Raw genomic sequence first — 13,151 nt, 5'->3', positions numbered from 1 at the left:
CTTCCCAGTGAAATCACTGTGCTGTGAGGCTAAATGGGTAGGCAAAAGGGAACGATGCCTACCAAACAGTGAAGCAGAACAGCCAGGGAAGCTGTTGTCCTTTATCTCAAATACAAAGCTGCTGTGTTTGGCTCAGGGACCTCAGTGAGAAGTGAGGGATGGGGGATGGGACACCAAAAGCAATTTGTGTACTGCTAGGTTTGAATGGCCCAATTAGTTCTTCTTCCCACCTGGACTCCCTCTTTATGGTTGTATACCCACCTGGGGTTGTTCCCACCCACGTCCCAGAAATGCTTGGCCTTTTGCCATCCTTAATTTCCTTCCAGCACACTCTGAAAACACAATAAACACAAGTGCATTCTCTGCTTTTTCATGTCCAGGCTTCATATTCCTAATGGAAATTACACTTTTTATTTCTTCCAGATTTTGACCTTTGCTGTGCCTACTTTTGCTGCTCCATCCCTTCATAACCCCTCCTTCCTCAGTCTGGGGATATTAGCAAAAGTGTGCCAGGCAGCAGTAAACCCCCATTGTTTTTAACTTACATGGCTTGTAACTCACCTGTAATGGAGACTGCACTGTTTGTTTGCACGGTTCTTAAACCTCTCACTTTACACAGCAGTTTTGAAGCAAGTTTTTGATACATCCCAGCTTGGCCTTGGAAAGAGAAGTGAAACTAAGAACTCCATTGTTGAGGACCTCACTGTCAAATGCATCAAAGCCAGCTTTCCTGGGGACCAGGAGGTGACATCTGTTCTGTCATGTTGTGCTTTGGGGGGGATGTTCTCTGGGCAGGGTGTGGGGTGCACCAACATTGTGGGAAATAAGAGGCTGAATGAGGCTCCTCAGTCCTGCCTAAAGCATGCCTTCGTGTTCACACCTGCTACCTGGAGAGGGTCTGTTGCTCCTTTTGGCACTCTGGGGGTGAAGTGACGACTGGTGCTGAGGATGTTTGCTGTTTATTTCTGCTAACTTGCAGCAATTCACACCTTGCTCCCAGGGTCTCCTAGGTCTGCCCAATTTTTCTGCCTTGTGTGAAGTAATTAAACTGCTTTGAAGCTTCTCTGTTTGACCAGGGACAGCAGGATCCCTTGCTGCAGGGTGGCAGAAGGGGACAGACAGATCCTTTCCCTAAGTCTTCTTTCTAGGAGACAAATTGTGTCCAGCATCTGGTGGTGAAGGTGTCTTGTGGTCAGGAGTTGAATTGCCTTGTGTCAGTGCCCTCAGCTTGTTTTACATGATAAGGACAAAAGTCCCCATGGTTTTGGCTGTAATAAGAAAAAAAAATGAAACAAGGGCCTCTAGAGGGTGGAAATATGAACTGGGTTAGTACTTAATTAAGTTGCCTATTAACAGTTGTGTAGCAGCTTGGAAGAATTTTAATGTACCAATTAAAGCAAGGAGCTATCTCCTCAGCTTCCCACCACCTCTGGGGACGCTGTCAAGAATGGGAAGCTTCACAGATCAAGTGCTGTTTATTTTGTTCCTTCCAGCTTGTTAAAAAGCGTTCTAAATTTGGGATGTGGCGGATGCCCATGGACATGGTTACTTCTGTGATGCAGTGAAGCATCAGCTGCCTGATAAGGATTAGCATAGAAAAGAAACAGGAACGTCTGACTCCATTAAAAAACAACAAGACAACAACAACTACTTATGATTTCTCTGCATTGCTTCATGAGGAGGAAGAGGTTTGGGGCAACTCGGCAGCAGCTCACCCAGCTGTGTTGTAAGCAGTAGAGATGGAGCCTTGTGCAAGATGATCTGAGAAAGTTGCTGCTCTGACAGCTGGGAATCTTCAAATTTACAGCCAAAAGGTACTTCAGGCTATTTTAGACCGATTGGTTCACTTGCTCAGATTGCTTTCTCCCTTGTTTTGCTCCCAAAGGTGCTGCTTGAAGAGCAGTTGTGCCCTGATCACTGCATGCAGGCTCCTTCTTATCCTTCCTCTGGGAGGAACTTGTGAGATGAGTCATCAGTACAACTTACAGAAGGGCTTTAACCATCACATTCCTTGAGCGCTGGTATTTTGGAAGAAGTAGAAATTTAACCTCGTGGTTGATAATATAATGTTTTGTTCTCAGTCACGTGCAATGTATCTTGTATTCAATCAAGGTTTGCTCATCTTACCAAGGTCCTGAGTGCCCCAGAAGGAAAAATCTGAGCAGGGAGGATACACCCAACCTGGGGAGTCTGGTGGAAGGTCTGAGGACAGGGGTCTAATTGTCCCTCTGGAGATGAGGCCCTTTTTGTCTCCCTGTACAAGAAAGCAGAGGCTGAGCAAACCTTGCTGAGCTTTCCACACCTGAAGCTGCTGTGGTGAAAACAAACACCTGCAAAGCATTAGCAGAGGGGGAGCACTTTAGTACAGTTTGATGGAATTCATTGCACCTGGCTGGGGCTGGACTGGCTGCAGTGCCCATGGGGCTCCCTTGGAGCTTTGCTTCTCAGCACCTGGCACACTGCCATCACTAAGTTCAAAACCATCCTCAATATACAGACTTGGCTGTAAATGACAGTTTTTCAGCTTCCCAGGGCTGACCAATCCACAGCAGCTGCTGTCCAAATGTGCTTTGTTGCAAGCTAGTGCTTCCTCTGCAGAGATGCTACAGACCCCTTACTGCTGTCAGCGGGGCAAGTCTTGGCGTCGAGGGAGTGCCTCAGAAAGGGGACACCTCCAACCACAGGCATGCTTTAATTTAAATCAGCATTATGGAAACTTGGATATTTTATCTCCCTAACATTGGGAACGCTGTCTCATTTAATGCTGTTTCTAGGTTTTATTGAGATAACCTGGAAATCAGTCGGAACTTCACAGTTGGCTGTTTGTGTCAGCAAAGCATGAGATGTGGAAGAGAATATAGAAACCAGGGTTTGGAGACTGTATAGACATAGATCTGAATTCCTTTCCCAAGCCAGTGGTGGGATGAGGAGGGGATGCCAGGTCTCTCCACTCCCACAGTGTGGTCTGCTGGTGAACGTGTGCTGTCTGCAATCCTGACTAAATGCACACAGAGCCAGCAGAGAGCAGCCTAACTCATATGAAAGCATAGATTAAGTCTTTCTTTCTTTCTTTAATTGATACATTGCTTATTTTTTACTGGCTCAGGGCTGGGAAATGCTGCAAGGGAGTTCTGTTCCTTGGGGCTTCACTGTCTGCAGAGCCACTTTTACAGCTCAGGTGACATTTAACGAAAGTAATCCTTCCTTTGTCATTTGTTGTAAGGGTCCACCAGAGCTTTTGGTATCCCTCCATCAACCCAAGTCAGGAAGCCCTTGGCAGGCATCCCCCATTGCTGCGCTCCATCCTACTCCCTTTGCATCCTCTCTCATGTGCAGATGCTGCTCTGTGTGTGACATGGGACTTGGTGAGCATTCTCCATGTCCCTTTGCATTTGGATCATGTCCTCTAATAAACACTGCTGTGTTCCTCTTGGGGTCTGAATGGAGAATGAGTTGTGGGATTTCAGGCAGAAGCAGTGTTATTTTGGAGCACCACCGCCTTCCAAGAGGGATTTAAGGAGCTCTGAGTGGTTGGGAGAATATCTCCTCTCAAATCTGAACAGGCAGCTTGATAAGTGCAAAGTTGAGAATAGCGTCCTCTCCCCCTTGTATGCCATTAATATTTAGGGCTGGCCCTCAATTATTCATTCCTTCAGGGTGTGCTTTTATCGTCTTAGTGCTACGGGATTAGCTTGTGCACTGTCTCTGAGCACTCAGAAAAGACCTTTCCCTAAGATTTGTGAAATTTCATATCTGAGAGGACTTTTGCAAGCAAAATATATGCCATGCCATTAGTCAAAGAAAGCAAACCTTCTCCATCCCCACCTGCAGCTCCTTTCAGACCGCACACTGCTGAGCACTGGCAGATGTGCAGGATCCAGCTGTGACCTGAGCACATTGTTTCCTCCCATTGCAGCAGCTGGGCACAGCTGGAAGGTCCTGCAGAAACACCCGGGGGATGTTTTGTCATTCCCAGTTGGAAAAAGTACTCCTCCAAGTACTTTTCAGACCAGCATCTGTGGTGCGACGGTCCGTCTGAAAGTCATTGTCGAGTAATCAGCTAATGAGAATGTATATCAGGTACTTGACTCGATCAGCTAAAACAGAGGTTGTGGCATATATATGCATATAAGAAATTTGTCCCAGATGATTGCTTCAGCAGCCCAGAGCCAGACACCAGACCAGCTCCAGGCACCTCCATTGCCTTTGGCACAGCTGGATCGTTTGTCTGAGCTGTGGACAGATCGAAGGAAGTGGTGATTAAATACCTGAATTATTGACATCCTCGCTATAAATATCTGACTTGTTAATAGCCTGTCTTCACGCTGGGTCACAAAGCCTGACAGTCATCTTGCTAAGATAACCATAATCAAACCACATGTTCTGGAGCACAGCTTGATCAGGGCAGGGGCTGGGAAGAATCCAGTTTCATTTACTGTAATATTCTTTTTATTTAATTAAGCAAAGTTAACCATGGAATTAGCATTGCCTTTCTCCCTTCAGGAACCTGAGCTGTGAGAGGCACGCGAGCTCCATGCTGCTGCAATCACTGCAATGGCAGAGTTGGTCAAAACAAGGAAAAGCAGGAGGTATTCTTTCTTTCTGCCTCATGAAGGTGTTTTTTAGAGTAATTCTTTTCTGGGATAAAGCCATGATAAGGTTTGCTAAATAGGGGCCTGGGAAATTACTGGGCTTGAAAAAATAACATCTACCAAACATTTCATTTTCGGAGTATGTGTAAATACTGACAGTTCTAATTAAACAACCAATTAGATTAATTTTTAAAGAAAAGAAAATAATAAATTATAGACTTTTCCATTTAGAAATTGCTGAATTGAGCCATTCTGACAGTTTTTGGAAATGGTTTAAAATATCTGGGGGCATAAAACTAATGAAACCTGGCTGTCGTTCCCTCTGCTGATAGGATTTGGAGAAACATTGCCAGTGCTCAGTGCTCTGTGTCTGCCTCAGGGAGGACCGGTGATGCCCATCAGGGTGGGCTCTGGGGCAGGGAAAACCCTGCTGAGGTAGCATCACAAGCAACCTGATAAGGACCTGCAATGGAGGAGGTTCCCATTATCTTCAACGTGCGGTGCTGTTATGGTTGAGCATTTAAAAAATACTTCCAAATATCATGTAGTTTTTAATGCAAGACATCCCTTGTCTGCTTAGCATTAAGAATTGTACTGCAGATTCCTGATTTTACTGGCTTTGAAACATCAGCAAATCTAGCTTTCTTCTGTAGCTGTAGCGACAGAAATAGTCACTGTGAAGATGTTTTGCATTTGGTGCATTTATTGATGTGAGAAAATCAGCAAGCATTAATTAAAGTGATTAATTCAGGCTGAAACATGCAAATGTGATGGCTGGATGAAAGCACATAGGCATGTGTTGCAGAACTGTAGTTTGGTTCCTTGTCCTCTTGCAAGCAGGAGGAAAAAGAAGTGAGGAAAATCCTGGAAGGAATCCTCTGTGCATAGAGATCATATTGGAGATCACGTTGGGACTGCTGTTCCCCAGGGAAAGGTTCAGGATGGGCTTGGGGCTGAGACTCAGCTTCTGAGTGGCAGGAAGGAGACCTCCAGGTGGGTCCGTGCCATCCATGATAGGATGAAAGGTGATGGCCTCACATTGCACCAGGGGAAGTTCAGTTTGGATGTTAGGGAAAATGTTCTACCTGAAGGAGTAGTGAGGAACTGATGCAGAATGGCCAGGGATGGGGTGGGGATCACTGTCCCCAGAAGGTGTTACAAGTAGAAGTAGGACATGGTTAGTAGGCATGGTGGGGGTGGAGTGATGGTCAGACTTGGTGATCTTAGAAGTCTTTTCCAGCCTTTATGTCATCTGGAGACTTCATTGCAAAAGGCCTAAGACAAATCCTACCCAAAGGAAGTTGGGGGAACTCTGTGTGCAAGCCACACAGCACAACCTACCCCTGTTCTGCACTTTGCACAGGGGGAACAGCCCACCTACCCCTCCACCCCACAATAGAGGAGCCATTGTGGGGACTTGTTCTTCCCTTCTGAGAATCAAACATTGGCTTACAGTGTAATGCATGCATCCCAGCTGGCAAAGACAAACTGGATCATTAGGACAATAGGAACAGTGTGAGTACAGAGCAAGAAATGGAAAAATGACTTTGAGATGCATTCACATTTTATACGTTTACTGGGATAAAAGTCAAAGCCTATAACATTAAATCACAGTGTCAAAGAGAGAGCTTATGTTAATTTAATTAAAGGCAGCATCCTGGCATACAGGGATAAGGAGCGGAATTAATATTGTGCACCACCCACTAATTTTGCCTGCCATGGGTGTGCTTAGCTTTGGATGTCACGATGTGCTCACAGCTCTATTTGTTTTTCTGGACAGGATGAGTGTCCAAACCACCACTACACCAAAACTGGGCAGAGTCTCAGTCCTGAACGGTGTGTGGATGGCATCTCTGGCACAAAGCTGGACACCAATTCATCTGTCTGTGCTTGAGAGGTGGGATATTTTGGCTGCCTTCACTTCCAGTAGGGAAAAAGAGAAGCTTCTCAAGGATGTTTGGTGGTAAGTGGTACGAACACCCCTCTGAGCACGAAGCAGAATTGAATCATAGGCTCACAGAATCAGCAAGATCGGAAAGAGCACTAATGTCATCTAGTCTGACCACCAGCCCATCATCACAATGCTTGCTAATACATATCATTCAGTGTTGACATCTACTTTGAAATTGCCTGGAAAACCAGTTATGTTGGTAATGGACTTTGGAACATTGTGAGGGTGTCATAACCCTTCAGCTCCACACATCATATTTCTATATCCTACTTTCACTTTTGGGTATATTCTTCCACTTAATTTTTGTGGGAAAATCTGAAGGGGATACAGATCAAATGCACAAAAATGCATTGTGATGGCCAGATGGTGTTCCAGTTTGTCCCCATTGCCTCTTATCCTGGTACTGGGCATCACTGAAAAGAGCAACATGAAAATGGCAAGATGAGAAACAGATACTTAACTGGAGCCGGAACAAATGAGACCCCAAGGTGGGCATGCAGTATGCAGTTGTTAGGACTTGGATTTGCTCTTACTTTTGCTTCCCACTAAAATCAGTGAATGAAGCCAGCTAATAGCTTACCTGCCTGAGGAGCTGTAATGTCAGACCCCCGGAGGAGTTGGAAGGTCTGCTCTCACCCTTGGAAGATTCTCACTGGCTACCAGGTATTCTTTTATTATCACACTTTAAAGTGAAAGCCTTACATTTTTCTCTGTGACCATATTGCTGAACATAACTTGGGAACGTTCTGAATAGGAACGTCTAACGGATTGCTTTTTGTAAGGGATCTTTAGGGGAAAAAAGCAGCCGTGACCCTCTGCTAAGTGACACCTGTATCAGAGTACTGCATTGACAAGTGATGCTATTGGCTCAGTGAGTGCCGCCAGAGGGACCCCGCGGAGCGGCCAAGTATGGCCTGGGGGGACCGCAGCACAAAGGGGTGTGATGTGGGCAGTGGGGGACAGCAGGTTTGGCGTGGGGGTGGCAAGCTGCTTCCAAGTGAGTGTGGAAAAAGGCAAATGGGAAAAAAAAGGTGAGGGGGAATGAGTTAAAAATGAGGCTTCCTGTTCATCTGAGATTTGCTGGACTTTTTTTTTTTTTTTTTTTTTTTAAATTGCATTTGTGATGATAAAGGTAGAGATGCTTTGATTGTTAAGGCTTGCTGCTATGGTGTTCTGTACTAGGCTTGTTTGTGGTGTTGCAGGTGTGAAGGCACCAACAGTGAGTGATAACGTGTGGTTCCAGGTGAAAGTGGGAGCTTGTTCTCTTTTCTTAGGGGACTTATGTGAGTCTGCATGGTTGATAGAGAATGCACCAAGGATATGTGCTCAGGCTGTGCAAAGAGCTCAAGGAGGTTGTGGATGCCCCATCCTTGGATACATTCAAGGCAGAGCTGGACATGGCTCTGGGCAGCCTGGTCTAATGTTTGGCGATCCTGCCTGTGGCGGTAGGGTTGAAACTGGATGATCTTTGAGGTCCTTTTCAACCTCAAACCATTCTATGACAGAGCTCTTGGGACTCCCATATGAATTTTGCAACTGAAAATGCTGCAGAAAGTTCTTGCCTTTCTGTTGCCCTTCACAAACTGCCAGATGGAGGGGGAGGACTTCTTATGGCACTGATGCTTTGTGTTCTTCTTTCTTTTTTTGTAAATGATTTCCTTCCCTTCATGAGCACTACAAGCAGAGCTGCAGGAGCGTCCAGGAGACACCAATTACAGGCAGATCTCCAACAAGGAACTTTTTTCCCCTCTGAAGTGGGAGGACAAGCTCTTGTCCTGGCAGCTTTGGCCATCTGTATTCATTTTTGTTCTGACAGACATTCCTGCAAAGCCAGCCCCGTGCCTGAGGTGCAGCAGCATGACTAATCCTTAAGTAATCACTTGTGTGGGGAATGTCACCTCTGGGTGTGCTGTTTGTTGGGCTATACTAACTATACCTTTTGAAGTGAGAAAGGTGAAATAATCCAATCAGCATTTCCTGAAGGGAGGAATGGTCCCATACTCATTCTTCTTGTCCCCTTGTAGCACTAAGAGCACACAGATGTATGCAAAGAAGTGGGAATGTGAATGTCATCCCATTTCCCTTCCCATTTCCCATGTGAATTCATCCCATTTCCCCCCCCCATCTGTTTTCCCCAGGTCTGAGAATCCCTCTAGTACTGGTTCCTGATGAGTCTTGATGGATTTGGAGCACATAGTTTATGCCTTAGATGTCTCTCATACTATCTTCTGGAATGTTGTGTAGGCCACAACACAGCAGTTATTCTTTAAGGCTCCTGGCATGAGTGACAGCCAGGAAGAAGGGGTCATTTCTGGGGCTAATCCCCCCTCAGCAACCCACATGAAGTAGAGCACCAGCCTCCTTAATGCTTGGCCCTTGGACATAATGCTTCAGCTTTCATGTCCTACTTAGCTCCAGTGGAAAGAACATTTTCAGTCCAATTTCCTCCCATTTTTTCACTTCGTGCCTTTTTCTTCATATAGCTCAACCCAGGAACTTGGCAGCTGGAAGAGGAAGGTGCCGGCAGGCCCTGGGGCTGGTTCCTTGCTCTGGGCTGCATCCCAAATTGTGGTTTGAGCTGTTGGCATGACTTACCCTCAGAATTCTACCTCAGAGGAAGTTCAGCCCGTTGAAGGACTGGTTGCTATGACATTTTGCAGATCACCATACCAGGAGCTATTGATGCAAGAGTAACCTACATCCTGCCTTGTGTCTGGGTAAAGCCTTTCTGACAAGAGCTCTACAAGTTTGGCATGAATATGTATTATTTGGGCTTTGCAGACCAGTAAAAATCTCTATTCATTCTGCAGCGATAGGGATAACTCCTGTGGGTCATTATGCCTTATAAGGGATAAGTTGAAAATAAAGCTATTTTTTGTTCAGCTATTTCTTCCTTTGGCAATAATACCCATCAGTTGCAGTGTGGTATAATGGTGAAGAATTTCTAGATGATGATTTGATTCAAAAGTTAGAGAGAAGACTTTCAAAGAAGCTAACTCCCACAACATGAATAGAAAACTGGGCTGGTTTTTTCCTCCCATATAAAAAGGTCAAAATGGGCATTTTCAAACAAGCCAAGGTCTATTTCTGCCTTGCTCAGTGACAACTGGAGGTGGTCCGTGGGCTGCTGGTCAAATGGTCTCAAAGGATTTTTAAGTAGGGCATTTTTGGTAACTTTCTGTCAACATCTTCAATGTTGTTGCCATGATGGAAAATAAAACTGGTTCGTATGAAGAGCAGGATCTGGAAGTCTGGATCCAGGAGCATTTTTTAAGAGAATGCAAATTTTCTTAAGGCTGTTTTCTTTTTTGTATGTGTTCTAGTTCAAAATGCTGTTTAATCTTGTCTAGAATCTGGTGCTTTAGAGGAAGGGAAGGAAGAATGAAATGAAACCTCCCTGTAGATCCAGAACGTTCAAGTAAACTCCAGTTTTTCTTGTCTTAAACAAGTTTAACAATCATTAAAAAAACAGCTCTCAGAAGAACAGTGCTGGATTATGGTGGTTTCCATGATGTTATCAATATGGCTCTGGGCATGAAGACTTCATTTTCAATGCCTTCTATTAAACACCAGCTCAGACGTCATCATGGGGTCACTGACATTATGTGAATTAGATACTTTTCCTAGCTGATGTTACTACCTATTTTTGGCTTTGCCCTTTGGCTTGCCTTCTAGTAGGAACATGAATCAGTGCGCAGGACTGACAATCTTAGAGTCACACAGGCAAGCTGGAGTTGTTCCGAATAAATAATCAAAGCTACTAATGAGGCTGCATAATGCTGGGGGCTTGCAGGGAGCTTTCGTGCTATGTGGTCACGAGTGTCACAGTTGTTTGAGGAGAAGAGGGAAACATAATGTTTGCTACAGCGAAGAGGAAATCTGACTAGAATATTTTAAGATAAGAGTGTAGCAGCCAATGTGTTGCTTAGATTCTCTTGCCACACGTTTGAGTATGTTTGTTATTTATGATAGCATTGTTGGAGCTGCAGAAGTATAATGAGGGCAAAATGATGTTTTGTTGGGAGAAGTAATAGCTTTTAGTTGCTCTAACAAAAACTATTGCCTATACCTAAAAAAATTTTCTTCATTGCTGCCACGTATTCTTCATTGCTGCCACTTTCCAGTCTGTGGAAAGAGGAATTATTCACTAGAAGTTTATTTCCTACGGGAAACACCACTTGCAAAACCACCTGTTATTAACTGAGACCCATTGCAATATCCCTGCTGCCAGGTCCTCTCACTCCTAAGCTCTTGTGGTCATGATTTGGCATGGCCATTGCCATCCTTTCTTGCATGATGGCATCTGAGCAAGCCCAAAGTGCTTGTGCTGGTATTTGTTCCTTCTCATTGTATATGACCAAGCTACAGCAGTGTTACCATAAAGGCTCATGCCTAATGGCTTGCTGGTGGTCTTTACTGTTTGAAGAGTACTTAGAAACCCAGAATGAAAGAGGAGGGTAATCTGATTTGATGAAGATAGCTGGAAAAGTTTTTCATGTAAAGGCCAGTGGGATCTAATAGGGTGCAAGCTTACTTCATCAGTTCTCTGTAGGAACTTCTCGTCACATTTTGACTATTTTTGAGATTGTTTTCTCTCCTGCCTATTTTCCTAAATGCTGTTTGGAGTTTTTTCATTTGTATAACCATGTATGGGGATGCTGGCATCTCATGGCGAATGTAGGGGCTTGGGAGTATTTTATGAACCCTTCTCCAACAGATGTGCTGAATGCCAAGTTGAGCATTTCACTTCAGCCACAAGGGATGCTGTCCTTCCTTATCCACCCAGCTGGGGACCTTCTGCGTCCCAGCTGGCTGCATGTGCTTGGTGGGAATGTAGGATCATAGAATCTTTAAGGTTGGAAAGGCCACTAAGACCATCAGCCAATCCCCATCATGTCCACTGAACCATGTCCCTCAGTGCCATATCTCTACATTTCTTGAACACCTCCAGGGATGGTGACATCCAGGGCAGCATCCCTACTCCCTCACAGTCCTGAGCTGGGAGGACCTAGCTGGGTTTTGCCTTGCAGCCTCAGGACACGTTGCCTTGAGGAACACCCTTGTGTGTGGTCCAGACAAGCAGAGCAGAGCTACCAACCACTTTAAAATCTTCTGGCATTGTAGGCAGAGCTCAATTCACTAAGCCTCAGCCTTTAAAATCATTAGTCAGCAGTGATCATTTTTTTCCAATTATGGGGTTTAAGGGATTATGGCGAGCTATTACTCTGAGGTATTAATACCTGCATTGCTTCTAGAATGGTTCAGGTGAGGAGGCATAGCAGCTGCACCCGGGACCAGAGAGCATGACCCTTTCTTATAGTCTCCAGAGAAGAAAGAAAAATGTGCCCTTGTGTTAAAAATTCAGCTCATTCCACAAGCTTGCTTTGTCTCTCAAGGGGTCAATTAAAGCTTCACAGTCTTTCCTGCCACACTGGCAAAAAAAGATCTTCATCTCCTCTTCCTTTGATTAACTATGTTGTTATAAACAGACGATGCAGCACAAGCAAGGGAAACTAATATGCTTCCCCCTGAGCCGAGGCCCCTGTAAGTGGATCAATTAATTTGAGCCAGTGCACCCCTGAGCATGAAAAGGTGCAGTGCTGGCGCACAGCTACAATCCTGCTGGACCTTGGTGCTGTAGCCTCAGGTATGGAAATCCACTCTTGCACATAGAAATGTCATACTTGTGCTTTTCCTGCCAAGGCTGTTTGACTGCTGCAGGTGCCTCCCCCAGTTTAAGAGATATTTTGGCCTCCCAGTTGCACACACACACACACAAAAAAAAGAAGTTTGTAGCAGGCATTTAAATTTTTATGAAGTGCTTGCTTTATTGTCTTAATAAATCCTTGTTTGGTTTGCAGAATGCATCCCCATCGAAGTTAAGAGTTTATATGAAAATTAAAACGGCACTATGTCTTCTTAATTAGACAAATGTATAGATAAAAGGAAACAAATGTCAGCTGGCAGAGGAATTTAGGTTTGCTGGGAGAGCTCTTCTCATTTCTCTCTCAAGATGTTTGCAGAGGTTAATGCTGGTGCTGCAGGCACTCTGTGGGACAGCAGAATTGCCCCTTTTCAGCAGACAAAACATGGGCAGCCCGCTCTTTTTTATTGTGTGACTCATCCTTGCTGAATTATTTACATCCAAAAATAAGTCATATAATTATTATCCTATAAAAATTAAGCAGATTTTATTTTTCACAGGTGAGCAGCCAAGTCTAAGCCCATAAAGCCTTTGCTCTGGCATTATCTATGAAGGTACACTTACTTACAGGCTTAATTGGTGAGAAATGAGGGGAGAATATTGATCAATGAATTTTTTATTCAGATTGTTTTTGGCTTTCAAGAGCAAGATAATTCTTAGGTCATTAATATTTCTTACATCTCCTAATGGCTGCAGCTGTAAATCAAGGGGACTCGTCCAATATTCTGTACAAGACAGTGATTTTTTTGGAAAGGACAAGGAGCAAATTTTAACTGAATTATGGAAATTGTTTCATTCTGACTCTCAGCTGGCTGCAGGCTGGGCCTCAGGCTGCGTTTCTCCTCTTTGCTACACGTGGGCAAGAATTCCTGCTTCTCACCCTGAAATTCCGCAGGAGAAACTA

Source organism: Excalfactoria chinensis, chromosome 6, assembly GCF_039878825.1.
Source record: "Excalfactoria chinensis isolate bCotChi1 chromosome 6, bCotChi1.hap2, whole genome shotgun sequence".
In the NCBI taxonomy this organism is placed as follows: Eukaryota; Metazoa; Chordata; class Aves; order Galliformes; family Phasianidae; genus Excalfactoria; species Excalfactoria chinensis.
Note: the sequence above shows the minus strand (reverse complement) of the source record.